General features: G+C 31.5%; 1 protein-coding gene across 2 annotated transcripts in view; it reads right to left on the bottom strand.

Moving 5' to 3' along the window:
* The window catches only part of LOC106688593 (protein dimmed), a 36,016-nt gene extending 19,119 nt beyond the window's left edge, over nucleotides 1-16,897 (bottom strand). The window contains exon 1 of one of the 2 annotated variants that reach the window (XM_067047049.1): nucleotides 16,870-16,897. The gene's annotated coding sequence lies outside the window, so the exon portion shown is untranslated. Of the gene's footprint in view, nucleotides 1-1,558; nucleotides 1,663-16,869 lie in introns of those variants that run through there. The other variant, XM_014433130.3, reaches the window with a different exon arrangement.
* Between the last annotated feature and the right edge of the window lie 699 nt (nucleotides 16,898-17,596).

Below are 17,596 nucleotides of genomic sequence, written 5' to 3'. Positions count from 1 at the left end.
ATAGTATCAAATTCTCTCCGAAGAAACTAAAAATATTTAAATAATTTTAAAATGCTCTAATTTTGTTTTACGAGAACCACATTATCTAGAAGATAAAAGGTTTAATTTTGTTTTAATACTCTTAAATAAATATAGATGACTTTTGTTGTGATTATTGTTAACTGTACTGTGAGAATTGTGGGATGATATTATGTTGTATGTTTTCTTAATACTCTTAAAAAAGATTATAGTCAGGTTTTATTGTGAACTATACACAAAATATTTTTAAAGTTCAAAAGCTCATGAGTACTTACGCTAAGCAAAATATCTAATAAATATTTGTTACGTTCTGAGTCCAAACAATTAACAATTCACCTTTATAATACTAAAAAAACTTATATCATATTATATATATAAATATCAGTCTCCGAGAAACTAAAAATATTTAAACAAATTTAACATGCTGTTTACACGAACCACATTATCTAGAAGATAAAATGTTCAATTTTTTTGTTAATACTCTTAAATAAGTAAAAAATATAGATGGCTTTATTGTGATAATTGTTAACCACAAAAAAAAATATGGTTTAAAATTCAAAAGTTGTGCTGGGTATACACGTTAATATCTTCCTTAAGCAATGTGATATCTTATAAAAAATAGAAAATTAACAATACGATTTTTATAAAAAAATAAATATGGAATCAACTTTTCGTTTCGTCTTAGTCATCGTTTGTAGGATTCCTATATAATGTTTTTACTTCCAGATTCTGTCGGAATATCTCTAAAGTGGAGGATTGATAATATTTTTTGGACGTATGAGGCTATTTTCACAACTTGAGCGAAGATGTTTTGTTAAAAATATTTTAACGTTGATTGAAATACTTTTTTCACTTCATCCAATCAATCTACATACCATAATTGGACGTTTAAAAAAAATTTGGAGTTCAAAAACATTACATTAGGAATCCTACAAAATGATGATTTGGACTGGTTTTCTCTAGAAATCTAGCACTGAATTTATTTGTTTTTAATACTGTAAAAATAGTATTATTAGAAAATAGATTATTTACTTTAGAGTGTTTCAAAACAAATGTGAACATTCGTAAAAAAATAAATAAAATAACTGTACCTATCTAAAATTTCTAAAAAAAAATATATTTAAATATTTTTAATTTATTAATAATACGTTCAAAGTTTTTTTGGAGGGGGGGTTGAGATAGGTAAATAAGAGCAATTAGGCTGATTTTGAATGCAACAACCAAACTTTATGCACAATTTCAGAATAATATCTTGAATCATGAATCACTTCTCAAGAAAATTATTTTTAAAGACGTAAGTGCATGCTTAAGGAACGCTTTCTGTGGTTTCGAATAGTACTAAACTAAAAAATAATAATGATAATAACTAATTTAACAAAAACTGATTAAAGAAAAAAAAATAGTTTTGAATATAAGGATTAATGTTTGCTCGCACATAACCTGATCAGCGAAGTTTAAAGTTTCGTTTAAATTTAACTATGTTCAATCATATTGCCAATAACTGATAACTAGCGCTACACAGAACTGTAATATGACTTACTTTTTATGCTGTGGTATCTCCTGCAAATATCGAGTTCATATTACGTCTAAATTTAATCGATTCTGGAGATTCGGTGTGTTTGTTGATGTTTAATTCAAAACTGTAGAGGAGGCTCCATATTTGAGATTGATAAAATGATCGTACCATAAATCGATAAGTTATCAGACGAGATTATATTCTGTTCTGTTTTGATTCTTACTTGATATTCCTGTGCAGCACAGAGTAAATTTTATTATCCCTAACACGAGAAACATGAATGGGAATCCCACAGTAGGAAAATCCTAATTATGTTTCTCTTACGGCATTTGTTAAACTTGGATTACGAGAGTATTGTTATTTCCTATCATTAAATATAGGATAATTTAGGCCATTATTTTCACAAGAAAATGAATGGAGGTATTTTCTGTAGCAGAGCATAGAAGCCGTCTACGGTGACTAGCGCTTCTCACAACGGTACCCAATCATGGGCCAGGATCTCCGGAAGTGTATGCTGCTACGGGATCAACGAACTCCTGCTGAGAAGGCTCCATGTACCACATCCATTCAGTATAAAGATGTTAATTAGAGATTCACTTAATTAATGTTACTTCAGAACAGTTGTACCTATCCATAAACAGTCTTGATGATCGTATAAATAAGAAATAATAATTAATTTTAATGCATAATATATAAAAGTTTTAAATTTTAAGTAATCTTTTTTATCACTTTCAAATTTATTCATACTTTGGCTGTTATTTTATGTAGCAATAATAATAGCTTTAATTTCATTCATTGGACAACTGTAAGCCTTTCCAGTTGGTAGGAGTCTGGCTTATGAACAAACAAAAATTACCACTGCTTTACTTTGGAAATACTTTTTACTAATTTAAATTAAATTAATAATTTACAAATAATATTTTCTATATATTATTTAACAGTTTATTGTAGTCGATATATAACCAAATCATATTTGGATATTTTTTACTTTAATCCACATTTTCCAGTTCCTAGCCACAATATCCCAACAGTCTCCCACTCTCTAGCCTATCTCGTCTCGCCATCTTGTAAGTGGTCTTCCTCTCCATCTCTTGTGTTCCCTTGGGATTATGGTAATTTAGGTCATCTTCTTGATCAACCCTGCTAACGTGACCATCTTCTATTTCAGTTGTTATGCTTCTTTTGAGAACTATTCTGTTGTTTAGATGGCCTTTTCGTTTAATTTTTCTGGCTCTAGAAAATTAAAATATTCCTAAGAAGTATATGCGATACTGTACAGTTATTGGGTTTATACACCTTTCTCGTAGCTTTATCTTTAAGTCCGGTGGTGGGTTACATTTTTTTTTTCTACTGATGTTAATCTTACTATTTATTTAGTCTTGTCTATTTCTAAATGAAACTTTTTAATATAATAGATTTTAGTAATTTTTTTTTTATTAATGTTGTATTTATTAATGTACGAATTTTCAGGATCAACAGCAATTTTACGGTAAAGATATTTTTCATGTATTCAGCACAACGTACTAATTCATTTAAAGTATAAAATTTACAGATGAATATGGATAGACTCAGAATTCCACCTTATTTAATTTGTATCATTCCTTCCAAGTTTTTCAAAATTAATTAAAATATTTGTGAATGGGTTAATCGCTGAACCGTTTTCTCCCACGGTTGTGACAATATGTAAAGTATGATGATTGTCCTGAGATCGGCCTGCGTTAAGCTTGGTTATGAAGTGCTGCATCGTATATATATATATTGATCAGACAAAGATATCCGCAATTGTCTAGATCGTAATACTTATCTCTTAAAATCTAAATAAAACAAAATTAGTTCCGACTGGGCTGATTGCTTTCATTCAAGGAAAGCTGATGAGAGAAATGAAACTTCTACTCTGGAAATCACATAATTAGAGATGGCAAACTGCGGCAGTTCCTGGATAGTGACAATGGGAGTTCACACAAATAATCTTCATAGAATCTAGCGTAAATACCCACCGCGTATTTAGTTTTTGTGATTTTGCTACTCCATGTAAAACAATCAATTTCCTAGAACTGGAAGGCATTAAACGGACTAATTGTGGACATTGTAATTTTTGTATGTAGAATGTACATTGTAATGTAGAAAAAAATGGTCTTTCTAATTAGGTGATATAATGGTATAATTTGGCTAGCTATGAATCAGTCCTTAATCCTTGAAGAAACCCTGAAGATTATAGGGAAGACTTTTTTTTCTTCAAATCTTTTAAAAATGTGTAGAAAATCAGATTCTTTTCAAAGAAAGCTCTTCAAATAACGTATTTATGAAAATAACTCTTGTACGCTAAATTAGCCGTTATGAAACATTTATTGCACCTGAACCAGGCCTCTACCTTTCGATCTGGTTCAGAGGCTTTCCTGCCTCAATCTCTTGTCGAATTATGATTTTTTTAATGGTGCTTCGTTTTTTTCCCCGATAAAAATTAAAAAGTTCTCTACTGAAACTGGAGATCATTCAACGTTTGTCACTGTTTTCTGAATCTACGATGAATTACCAATAAAATAAGAGCCAATTTATAGGAAAATAAACTGGTAAATTAATAGTTTCCAGAAATACTAGATAGAATCTAACGCAATGAATTTTTGATGTACGATCTTATTTATTTCATGAAGGCTGATTGATTCCATTTCCATCCCATTTTGAGAATTAGTTTAATTTCAAAAAGAGTTTGAGGTTGGTACATAAAAACAATACAGTTTTACTATCGCGTACGTAGTTTTCCCCCCAAAAATTATTCTAAAGTTGGTTATTATACCAAACACAGTGTTATTAGTTTGAACTGTCTCTTATTGTTTATTTAACAATTATACTTTTAATTTTTTTTTTTATAACACACTTCTAGGGTACTTAAAAATATATTAGCTCAGTTGAAATAACAGTTAATATCTACTATATGTAAATCTACTGCCCTTTTAGCCAAATTAATTAATTTCAATAATAACAAAAGGGTTTTAAACTTGATACACACAAAGCTTACAAATAGGCAGTTGTTTTAGTATTTGATTACACTCAATCTTCTAGTTATAGTATTGAGAAATCTTCAGTTTAAGAGAAAAATACATTCTTACGGGAAAAACATGATTTTTCGTCGGAAAACCTTTGTAAAAATCATATTCATCAACTTTAGATTAAGATTGAAACTTATAATTAGCTGTACATCTAGCCTCTATAAAATGGTTACCTTCAACTTATGGGAAAACCTGACGGTTGGGTGTGATCTTGACCAAAAAAACTATACCACTACACCCCAAGAAGGGTCAGGGATTCAGTACTTCGTAAGAGATGTAATTTTCAGCTTCTTACGACTTCTGGTTTTTTGAGCCAGGTTGTTTACACACACACAAGCACTCACGCCCGCACACACAATGGAAGGATGCGTTGGATACTGACGTCTACAGAAGACCGATTGTGTCGCTGAATCGTCGGTGTGTGCGAAGAGTGCTCAGCGCGTTTCGTACGGTTTCATACTAAGCGGCTTGCTTGGTGGCAGGGTACCACCGATTGAGCTGATCGCCGATGACAGGAGGCGCTCTTATAATAGTGCTGACCATATTCCCAGAGATGGTTTAAGAAAGAAGACTATAAGAAAGTGGCAACATCGTTGGAATATAGCACTCAGTGGAAGCTGGACGCACAGGCTGATGCACATTAAGGCCTGGGTGAATAGGAATTACGGGGAGGTAGACTACTATATCACTCAGTTTATCACAGGGCATGGTTGCTTCCGAGCCTACAAGTATAGGTTTAAGCTCGAAGACACTGGAGAATGTACATTTTGCCCAGGAATGGAAGAGAGTGCATAACTCGTTTCTTCTGTGCCGGCTCTCATGAAGAAAGGATTGAGTTCCGACGCGTCTGCGGCTCAACCACGATTACTGGATGGCAGAACAACGATTCGCTGCACGGGTGATGCAAAAGGTAAAAACTGAGGAGAAAGAAAGGCAAACCAGGAGATAACCTAAAATAATGAGGCGGCACTCAGTCACTCCTCCCCATGATTTAATAAACGCCTAACGGCGGTCCCGTGGAGGTTGAGAAACAGGTGTAGGGAGGTTGGTTTTAGTGGGTAAAAATCCCACACACGGATAGGTACGGGCCTTTAGATGATTTCCACCCACCCTCGTAAAAAAAACTCTCACACACGCAAAGACGCGCCTGAATTGGTCTCAAAGGACCTCAAAACGGGTATTTCCGTTGGAAACTCGAATTTGCACGATGGCAATACTTTCCCTTACTTTATATTCCATTTAGAGGTAAGTGAAAGTAAAAATACTACCATAGCAAGTATTGAACCAAAGGCCCTTCATGAGTTATTTTGGCAAAGGTTCTTGATTCTACGGCTAGCGGGAATATGTTGGTAAGTCAGAAAGGTTTCTGATCAATTTTATAAGTCTCTCAAGCCTTGATGTTGTAAAGATTTCGATGATTCATAGCTGTAAATCATTTCAAGGTCAAGAGGAGGCTGCGTGTTATAGGATCTTGGTTGTGTCTAGAAAGCTTGGGGAATGATCACAGGCACATCACTCACGAGAGTCGTTTTTCGACTAACTGGTCTATTCCTTTTGACAATAGAATTGTTCTTTAAACCTCCTATAGAAACAGTTCACTAAGTAACAATCCTTTGAGGTGTTAAAACATCGGATCCCATATTTAATCTCACTATTTACACAAATTAACAATAATAAAAGTTAAAACAGACAGTAACTTTAAAAGTATATAAAACAATTCTAACCTAACAATGAACAAGAAAAGAAACTGAAAATAGAATTGTATTTTACATAACCATAGACATTGCGGACTTATTTCATCTTTCTGCCTATATCTTTTCTCTAATTCAGTGTGAAAAGCTAATGCTTTAGTGGAAGGACTGTAACGATTTCAAAATGTCACTGTTTAAAGAATTTATCCCATTTTCATCATATTCTAACTTACACCAGTTTTACCGCCCTCCTTAGATGTACGCTCAGGAATATAATACCTTCAAGCATTGAGCGCAAGTAAGACTTTATTTGAATGACTAATAAAAAAGAGAATTACAAAAATACAGTACGCAATAAAATTCTTACTATTCTTATTTCCCTTCTTTTATTTTGTACTATATCTTTATATTTAACTTTTTTGTTTGTTATTATTTCCGTTTTCATTATGTGTATAATACTTTTTTTGTATTTCTTGTTTATTTACAATTTTACAAGTGCATATTATTTTAATTTTCTCCGTTCATTTTTGTATAAATTTTCACATAATTTTTAGCCACACCTTAGTTTTGTTTTATTTAATGCTATCTTAACCTCTTACTGAGTGACATAATTTGTATTGTTCTTATATTTTTTAGCCCTGATAAAGCTCTGCAAAGTCGGTCGAAACGTTCGCTCATAATAAATAGTTTGGGTTATTTTGACCGTACCCGGACTATATTCCTTTTATTCTGTGTTAATGTTAGTATTTTAGTATTCTCCTTAAGCCCTGCAAAGTGGAGCGAAACCTAGGTTACTGATTAATAGTTTTTTCTACTATTTGTGTATATTTCTTAACTACCACCCGGACTATGATCTTAAATTTAATTGCATATAGCTAACTAATAATCTTCAAAGTTGATAGACTTCCAGACTGAGTCAGTCTGAAGTTGTTCCTTATCAATAGGTTTTTGAGTTTTTTGGTTTTGATAATTTTTAATTCATATGTTGCTACTAGCTGATGGACGGATTTCGAAACATGTTTTAATATTAAAATTATTTTGGTTGTTTGTTTTTGTAAATTATTTTATTCATTTATAATTACATTCTTTTACTAAGTTTTTATCTTTTATACAATTTTTTATGTTTATTCTTAAAGATTTATAATTTTTTCAATGTTTCTGTATTGTTTTGTTTAGTCCTGATGAAACCCTGCCAAATGAGGTGAAAAGTTAGTTATTTCTGATAATTATTATGCTATTTATATTTGTCTTGGTACCCAGATCATCTTTCTACATCTCTCAAATTAGGTTGGTAAGTTAAATAATTGATATTAATAAAGTGTTTGTGAATTAAAAGTACGATTTTTCCACTTGGTCTTATAGAATTATTAATAAAATTAATAATATAATATGGAAATTTGGCGGATTTTTTTAAAACTAGGAATGCTGGATGAATAAAAAATAAACAAGCGGTTCGGTAACCTTCAACATCTTGTCGACAAGCCAACCACTCCTTTTTCAATTTTAATTAATGAATATTCTTAAAATTGTAATTAAGTTAATATTAATAGCTATATTCACCGATATTTATTGATTGCTACCTTTATTCGAAACAGAAGCTGGTCAGTAGGAGCAAAATAGTAAATGGTAAATTCCACATGACCTCGAATTGGAGACGGTGATTTTTTTTTTGTCATATTTACATTCCTAATTTTAAAAATTATGTAATTAGAACGTTATATACCCCATTTTAAGAAAATTGAAAGAAGATAGGGAACAAATTGAAATCTTCTGTACATTACTTCATATTTGAGAAAATGGTGACATTTTCCATGTCATCTGGTCTAGATAAAGGATTACCATAGATTTGGATAAAAAAAAAAAGATTATACACATCTATTCATCGCTTTCTCACAAACAAAGCTAGGGAACCTTGAGGAAATGAAAAAAAAGTGTCCTCAGATCGAAAACTTTACATTTCAGAGAAAAAGTTTTACCGTGCCCATCTGATCAAAATATTTGTGCTCGATAATTGAATAATTTATTGAAGCCTGAATCATATTTTTATGAAATATTCGGTGATTGTGCGGGTTTGTATCTGGATGGTCATAATAGATTTTATCAAATTCCATCCACTAATTTTGCATTTGCATGCATAAACGTATTTTCCTCAATAAATCTGTATTTTAACACCGCCTCGTATGATTAGGCCCAAATTTCGGAGAAATGTTGGAGAGTTGAGTAAAATATATCTAGAATAATTTTTTTTTAACTACTTCGGCTACATTTGCTTCGTATGCAAAACATTTCTGGATACTGCTGTATTTCGAGAACGGGTATTCGGCAGATGTTTTTTTAATATGTACTCTTTCTTATTCCTACATTGATATACTTGATTGGTTTTCATAGTATATAGGCAAATCACCAATGATTTAAAATTATTTTTATGTCTATTTTGAATATAGTACGACAATATAATGTTATATTGTACGATGAAATAGGTACAATTAATAATTCACATAGTATTACCATGTATAATTTACAGTCGCATCTATAAATTTTGAATTAGAAGTTTAGGAAGCCTCAAAACTTGGCTGCTACCGGTTTCCGAAATCATACTACCCCACTGGTTGTCCCTAGCTCAGTAAGCTTCTTACCCATGCTCTCAACTGTCGACCCCATGGTTTAAAAGCCAATGTAAGGATCTAGTTTCGGTCTAATATGATTGAATCCGTTCCAGAAATTAGCTACTCAGTATCCGCAGCTGATATTAAAACAAATATTACCAGATCATAATATTTTTCTAACGTAAGCCTAGGGTTTACAGGAGTTGATAAAGTCAATTATGCATTAGCACGGATTCAGTCCACTGACCGATTACGAATGAATTTGAGAACTAAATATTATCAACTAAGTAATAAATACAGACATTAATTTATGTAAATTTACATAAGTCGAGACTTTAAGATAGTTAAATTGAGAAATATTTAAAAAGCACCTGAAGTTAAAAAACGGCGTGAGACCCGCCACTACTATAGCGAGTAGGTTGGTCAATGTACGACTTGTCACAATCTCACAAGAGGAGATCATAACACAAAAAAAAGGTAATCCTTCCCCGCCGGACCCACCCCGCTAAGACCCCCGAGGAGCCACAGGCCTATATCACTTTTGAAATATTAGCTTAAAATTGAAAGTCGTAAAAGTCTCAATGCTCCTTTCTTTGTCACGAATAAAATCATACATAAAGACCTTAATGTTCCCTATGTAACCGATCTAGCCCGAACCAGATATCACTCCTTCCATTATAAACTCTCTAACCACTCAAACCCCCTAGTTTCTAATCTTGCATCTTCTTCCATTCCTGACAATCCTCCGAGGCGCCTGAAAAGAAGATGGCCACGAGACCAGCTTATGTAAAATGTCATTAGAGTGCTACCAATGGGTAGTTTCTCTACACGCCTGTAACACTCCAATTTAACTTAGATCAGATTTACTAAATGTATTATAATGTACAGTTGTAAATAGCAATAAATAAATATAAAAAAAAAAATGGAAAGAGGAGACTTTAAGATAGTTAAATTGCGCAATATTTAAAAAGCGCCTGAAATTGAAAAACGGCTTGAAGAATTTGTTAAGAGGCTTTGTCAACTGTATATCTGAAATTAATAAATTAAAATTGGTAATTATGTTAGCACTCTAGTTCAATATATTCTCTTCTTGATCAAACGTGCCGGCATTCTCTTCTGGCATCCGTGACACCACCTTCTTTTTCTAATTAATTAGTTATTTTTTAGACTTAATAAATGTTGGAATGTTAAATTATAAATCGATTATGCATTTGCTTATAACTTATATTTAAGTAAGTATATGACTGTGGGTATAATAAAATGTAATTTTTTTTTTTTTTAAATAAGGAAAATTAGCGAATGGGTAAAATTGCATTGTCGATATAGATTGATTTTTGTGTGAAATTGGGTTAGTGATGTTAATACGGTGAAGGTAGGTTTTGCTAAATGTCATGTGTAATTCTGGGGCTTGTCGGACCGGTAGGGTGACCTCGCCTCTATCTACTCAATAAACCGTACTCTCGGATAAATGCCAACTTTTCTCCTATATTACCGTTACATCGTCTCTTGTGAAATCTTTCATTCCACTAGTAGCACATCTTATGGAATGTCTAAAAGCATCCATCACTTCAAGATATAAATTTCGTTTCCATTTATTCAGAGCATAGTTCTCCGAAACGTTTCTCAAGGATTAAACTTGACATTAAACGTAAAAAACTATGTTCTGAATAAATGGAAACGAAATTTAGGTCTTGAGAAACGTTTCAGAGCATCAATGCTTGCGATAATCCTTTTTTACAAGTACATCGTAAGTACTTATTTCTTCCACTAGTAGTTTATACATCATAATTGATTAATCGTCCGATCTCTGCAGCTGTTAATAGGGTTCAACGCCCGTGGGCTTTAATTTTAAAACCTTGATCGGTGAAAAGACCTAATATGCCAATATTAGTGATTAGTTCTTTTGAAATATTGTGGTACCAATACTTTTTTATAGAATGCGGTCTCTAGAGAAAGTCCAAACTGATATTCAGATTCTTGAATGCTAGTGGTGGAGTCCACGTGGAACGATTTTCAACTTGAGATAAAGCTTAGAAGTGGTTAGCACGTAAGAAAGAAGTTGCCATTTACTGCTTTATTCGATATATCTTCGACATATTCTGTTCAGGTTCTCCATACCAATTGATATACTTCTCGAAACCAGGCCAAACCCACTCAAGAGTTGGAAACGTAACATTCTTGACATACCGTTCACTTCCAACGGTATTTGGGATTTGATTAGTGGTTTAAGGTCAATTAATATTTTATAATTATATTAAGATTAATTAAGGTTTTAGTGGTTGATCTCGGCATATACAGAGGTAGAAACACCTTAGGACCAGGATTGTTCGAAACTATGGTAGAGGTAGTTGTGTTATTGAAGATTGTAAATCAGGTTGTAAATAGTCGTTATGAGATTATCACTCCTACAACCGGTCTTTGTGAGATCTCTCTTATAGGCTGAAGTGCCTCACAAACCCTGGGGAAGAAGGAGGGGAGAAGTGTGGTCCCCGCTCGACCTTGCTTAAATTTTTATTATCTATTGTTATCGCTTTAACCCACAGGGTACCCCAGCTCATACATATACGTGCTCACACGCGTGCATCTAGTACATATATATTGGCAGTAGTGTTAGTAGATAGGATCTTATATGCGATAAAACACGAGGAGGCCCCTCACCTCCGCACCTTTTTAGAATGAATATCTCATATATAACAATAAACATAACAGGTAACCTTAAAATACCAAAGGTAGTAAAAGGTAAGACCCAACAAGAATTACTTTTCTTTTTCACAGTAATGCACTTATTAATTCACTTTTTATTTCTGTTTTAGAGGGATCAGAAAAAAAAAAAATATAGGATCATTTTCTACTATTATTTATTAAGACAATGACAAAGTTAGCTACTTAGTGTAGTAAAGTAAGTCTTTCCCAGGTCTGCTATCACGCCTATCTCAATGTATCTGTCATACAGTGAGGATGTTAGGCAAATAAAAAAATAATAATGTGTTTAGTTCATAAAACAAAACGAAATGTATTTATTTACATTAAGTTTTTACAAAAAATCCAAAACATATAGGTTAGTTAATTAAATAATGTATATAACTGTTAATTAAATAGTTAATTATCTCAATGAATATAGTAGCTGTTGGATATTATAGAAGGATAACATATCATAAACGGTAGTAGGGAAAGTAGCCATATTAGCAGCCCGTGAATAAACACTCCGAAGTAAAACAGTCGGATAATTATTTATACATTAATGGAGATAATTAAACAGACAAGATCTGAGGGCGGAAACATTGTTCTCATTAATTTTCACTGACATTCATTATATCTAGTGCGTTTATAATAACATCTTCTGGCAGAAATTCTGTATTTCTACATTCATAATTTCTATATTTCTGTTCATTTGCCCCGAAATTGTCAATAACAATTTACATATCATAATCATAGATTTTTGTTAAAAACTAATAAATTCATAAAAACTGAACTAAGTAGAGCGTTATAGATTTTTTAAAATTGATAACTGAGAAATGGTCATGCACAATTGTATATATTAGTTGGACTATAGCACTACAATACTCAATGTTACATCTTGTTCTCATTCAAGGGTCATTCACAGAGTCTTTTCAATTGAGAGTCACAGAGTCTTTTACGTATATATTGACGAAAAAAAAAATAATCTAGCTTTAAATTGTAAGCAGTTAAAAAAAACATTATTTTCAAAAATGAAAGTTGCGTTGCTTTGTTTTCATCGTTCTGTTAAATTTCGAATATTTTCAGATATATTATATATGAGTTTTTAGATATAGTTTGCGAAAATCAATTATTTTTATTATTTCTTAGTACATACTTTATTTTTAAAATTGGCTTCTCATACATGTTACGTTTGCAGTAATAACATATTTGAGACTAGACAAGGGCGCTATTTAAATAATGTATTTGTTAAATTAAATAATTATTTTTGTAACAATAACTATTCATTAAATAATTTTTTAATGAAATATATGATTAATGCACCAAAATAAAGTACAACCATTGTAAGAACTATCGGAGCAATTCTTTCGCACTAGATCTGGCATGATAGTTGACAGTTCATGTAGCAGTAGTAAAGACACTGTTATGATAAAGTCCGTTTTCAAGGTTTCACTTTACCGCTTTGACAGCATCTATTGCAACCTCTGTAATGGTAGAAAGTTAATAATAGCCGTCGTGATAGCGTATACTGCCGTGGTGTAATTTAACTTAAATTATGAGGTTTAATTAATGACTAACATTCAGCCTATCGGTATTTATCCACCGTTATTATACATACATTAACAATATTAATATTAATGTTTATACAATTTTTATTTGTATTGTCTACCATAAGTGGATGATGAAAAATATTTGTCTGTATTGAAGGAATGGTTTAACTATCTATAACAATCTAGTAACGTAGATTTGAAATGTTGGACTGAATATAGATATGGAACATTCAGAGGGAATTATAAGTAAATAAGTCCTAAGTGAAGATAACATTCTTGGTAACATTCAGTCAAACAAGTCAAAAACTTAAAGAAACAAACAATAATTTGAATATAGTAGTTTACTGTTATCTATTCTCGGACCTACAGCAAACATTTTTTTTCTTATCAATAAGTAACAAAGAATTTATGATCTTTACTAACACATGAATAAAAATAATAATAAAAAATTCCTATTTACATATTTTTACAATATTAACGATTAAAAAGTCACTAAAATGATATTGATCCTTAAAGCAGTTATGTTAGAGAACATCCACAAACATTTTGACGAAGATTTATGACTTTTTATTTTTTCGAAAAATTGTCTGGCTGGAATAGTATGCCAACTTGATAAGTCTGAGGAGAATGACAATAAACTAATCTACTGTTATCTATTAACAAAGACAGGACTTTTAAAAGATATCTTAAATATTTATACAAAAAACCGTATAATGAATATAATTACAACTAGCATTCATAATTACTGATAGAACATGGTTAATTGGTGATAAGTGACAAATTTATTGTTTCAGACAAGTGCCAGTGGAATAATTAAAATTGCTGAGCCTATATTGAAATGTGCATAAACACGGGACAGTATTGTTTATAATTTATGATTTTTTTAAATTTAACTTGTACATAGTAGGTTATTAATAAAATTAAAAAGTTTATTTATAAAATTATTTATTTTTAATTATTTAATTTTTTGGTTATACTCGATTAGCATTGTATTTTATTTCTTCATAGTTTTTATTTTATTAATTTCATAAATTTTTATTTTATTAATTGAACTATCGTTGTCAAAAACTTACAGTCCAGTAAACCAAATGTTACAGCTGAAGGAAGGAACTACGTATTTTTCTAGTTAGACATTGTACAAATTGTCTAATGACTTTAAATTGTTAATAAAAACAACCATTTATCATTTAAAGGTTTGCTACCTAAATATTTATGAAACCTGAATCAACCACCTATGGAGTTAATTTTTTTTTATTTTCAAGGTTATCGCGTTATAAAAATGAGTTACGTGTTCCAAGTTGCATCATTAAAACGTATTTAGGGAAGTGAGCTGATTAAGAAAATGTAAACTTCTATTTGTTCCCTTCAGATTGACACATTCACCGCATTACACAACATTTGAATGACAGAGACTAGTATATCACAACCATTTGCACAATATGAAAAACACAAAACATTCTTAGTCTTGATACTCGTATTTTAGAAGTAATACGGTCAGAAAGATTATGTATCTCTCTCACTCGCGCTTTCTCATCCTTCAGCTTCAACGTGAAATATATTTTGGCAGTAAATACAGCCGACTCTCTTCAGAAAGAAATTTCAATTAATTTTGGGAATTCGGTTTTTTCTTTTTCACCAGCAACGGTATGGAAGAAAGCTGGATATAATCATTCATTTAGAATCTATATATTAAATTTACAAGAATTTGCATCTTCCAAATTATTACTCTCAATAACGTTTTTGTGGAATGCCGCATATTTCCAATTTATATCATTTCTTCTTCTTTTCGATCTTATTGTGTCTTCTTTTGAAACCATTGTGCCAACAATGGTAACAGGTATAGTGCCAATGGTAAATGGTATAATGCCAACATACAACCAACCAGTCAGTCGGTTGTATGTGCTATGGTGCTTCCAACTACTTATTTTGTTTTTAATTTTCTAGCTTCAATTTTTGATCAATAAAAGTACTAAGACATTTCGTGCCAGTAAAGATATTAAGATCTGAATCATAGAAATAAATAAATTGTTTTGGAATGGTTCTCTTACCATCGAGAAAACAATTGGTATTGTGAATGGTAAACCTTGGACTTAATTAGTATAGAACGTAAAATGCTCTGAGCTGTCGTTATTCTTTTGATTAAGTATTTTATTTAATCTGGTTTTGATGAATTAAATCCAGGACGCACTTTACGACTTTAAATGCTATATTTATTTAGAAGCATTGCTACCTAAATATATTCGGTCGCTATAGTATATATCATACTAATCCTTATATATATTAATTTTTTTGTATATTTTTTTTTTTTTAATTTAAATTATTTTATTAAACCTCTTATCCATCCCATATTTTCCTGTAATCAATGCTGGTGATGAGATATAAGCCCTATGGGGTCCAGCATAATATTCTCGGTGAACATTACATCTCATACACACATCTAATATTCACACCGGAGTATTCTAGAAAATTCCTTGTTCTGAATAGAATAGTTCCGCAAGTTCCTAACCAGAGGCCTCTTCGTTGAAGAAGTTCTGTGAAAATAAAATCCAATGGACATATTTTTTTACGGCTAACATCTGATTTCTTTCGTTCATTTTATAAGGAATTCGTTTATTATCTCTTCAGGAAAGTAGTAAGATATTAATGCCATTGTACTTATTGTTATAATAAGGTAAGAGGCCATCGTGGCAGATCCCGTTGTGGAACGGTTTCGGTTCGATTTCCATAATATTTATTACTCGGCGATCCTGAGATGTGAATCCTGAAATTCCCGGTGAGGTAAGTGTTAAGCGGCAACCTCTAAGGTCATGTGTTTCATAATGAAAACCAGTAGTATTAATCCACAAAAACAAGTACACAAACTATATAGTACAAGCACTAATATATGTTGGTTCATGATGAGGACGACTATTAGTGATATATGAGTTTGAAAGTAAAAACATATCTGGCAGAATGGTAGTCAGTAAATACAAACTACAAGATTAATAGTATTAAATATAAGAAGATGGTCAGGGTTGGGGTCAAAAAAAGAAAAAAATAGTTTATATTATACAAAACAAATACTTTAAACCTTGAACCTTGAACCTTTCGCTTTGAACAGCCTTGATAAAGCCCTGCAAAGTGGGGCGAAACGTCGGAAAATAAATAGTTGTAAACTATTTTTGTTTCTCTTTTGACCGCAACCCTGACCATCTTCTTATATATTAATAGTCACGGTCAACTATATATACATATATATTAATAGTATTAGTTTGTACTTTATTATGACACACGGGCCCTGGGGTTAGCAAAAAGCAAGAAGAACCATTAGGACTACTACTTGCCTGAATAATTTTCTCCACTAGTTCCAACATCAAAAATATGTTTTCGTCTCTTAATTTCTTAAGACTTAACGGATCTAGGTAGTTATTTACTTTGTATAGTGCCTATTATGAATAAGTAAGCACCTTTAAATTGTTTTGTAATTCGATGTCTTTGTTAGTAGATTTACTCAACTATATACATATTATAATTATATAATAACTAAGTTTATGCTTATAAAACAATTAGTATGTTGATTAAATATAATTAAAAGACTATAATTGAATTTAACGTTTAGAGAAGTGTCCTTGCTAGCGTCCGTGACATTTCTCCCGAGGCAGGGCTTGCATCCCGACCGATTGTCCGCACCTTTAAAACCGGTTACTATAAATCGATTTAGGATTCATATCGATATTTAAAGGTCCAATAGCTGTGTTTTAAAACCAACATTAGAAGACTTACCTTCAGTTGTCCATTCACAGCTGCCTGAAACAAATATGAATCTCATTAGATCCTCTATAACGCTACATTTAGTCTAAATTACAAGGTTAAGGATTATAGGAAGAAAATGTATATGTGAAATAGGTGGATAAAAATTATTATAAAGGTATAGGATTTTCTCATCTTCATATGTTTAAATTTATTATAACCAACAGTAGTTACTGTTGTGTGAAAATTTGAAATTGGGATGAGTTACCATGTTTCATGAGAGCAGTATGGCTTATGGCATTGTAAGATACTGTGGTCCTCCAGAATGGACCATCAAATAATCAGTATATGTTCTAGTTAAAATCGTTATTTTATTTAAATTAAAAAGGAAAATTCCGAGAGACCTTTGGAGGGAGAGAGTTTGCCGTGAGAGGCCTCTAGTATGGATCTCGCGAAACAATTCCAAATAGAACAATGAGCTGTGGAGATATTACGATCTTGCCCGTAAATATTATTATGGACTCCCTGGGAATCATACATCGTGACCTTCACGGTAATTAGATCTCGAATATTTAATAGTACTTATTTATTTTTTTAAAACTTTAATTTTATAATTAGTTTTTAACATATTTATTGAATTTAAACTTATTTATTAGTTTTTAAATTTATTACTGCTATTGCTATTTTATTTCTACTTTTTCATTCATTTATAGCTTCGTTTTCCAATTATTTATTTGTTTGCGTGCGCACTGGTGTTATA

This window comes from Halyomorpha halys, unplaced genomic scaffold (genome assembly GCF_000696795.3).
Source record: "Halyomorpha halys isolate HHAL.00 unplaced genomic scaffold, Hhal_1.1 Scaffold1157.1, whole genome shotgun sequence".
Taxonomy (NCBI): Eukaryota; Metazoa; Arthropoda; class Insecta; order Hemiptera; family Pentatomidae; genus Halyomorpha; species Halyomorpha halys.
This window is presented reverse-complemented; position numbering and strand designations above follow the sequence as displayed.